The 374-nt window shown below is 67.9% G+C and overlaps 1 protein-coding gene across 1 annotated transcript in view; it reads right to left on the reverse strand.

Moving 5' to 3' along the window:
- LOC107678250 (leucine-rich repeat and fibronectin type III domain-containing protein 1-like protein) overlaps positions 1–374 on the reverse strand; it is a 148785-nt gene that overhangs the window by 19203 nt on the left and 129208 nt on the right. The window lies entirely within an intron of this gene.

A 374-nucleotide genomic window follows, 5' to 3' on the forward strand; every position in this document is an offset into this window, starting at 1 on the left:
ATGGAGTGGTGCGTTCACCATATCCCGAGGAGAGATACCGTCCATCTCTGGGTCGCCCGTCTCCGGGCTTCTTGCTCTTTCGCTTACGACCAGGTCTGGCGGGGGCCTGGACGGGCGGGGCGGCTGCCCTGCGACCGGCTCCACGGCGGAGCTTTGCTGGAGGCTGCTGCGGAAGCTGCGAGGGAGCGGGGGCGGCGGCCGGGGGCCGCCCTCGGCGACGAGCGAGCTGAGGCGCTGCTACCGGTGGCCATGTGGAGGCAGCAGCTGCACGCCGGGGGCAGGATGTACCTGATGGCCTTAGTCTGCTTTTGGGCGGCGGAGAACTGCTGGGCGAAGTTCTCAGCCGTGTCACCGAAAAGTCTGGACTGGGACAC

Source organism: Sinocyclocheilus anshuiensis, unplaced genomic scaffold (genome assembly GCF_001515605.1).
Source record: "Sinocyclocheilus anshuiensis isolate Anshui unplaced genomic scaffold, SAMN03320099.WGS_v1.1 scaffold1153, whole genome shotgun sequence".
Lineage (NCBI taxonomy): Eukaryota > Metazoa > Chordata > Actinopteri > Cypriniformes > Cyprinidae > Sinocyclocheilus > Sinocyclocheilus anshuiensis.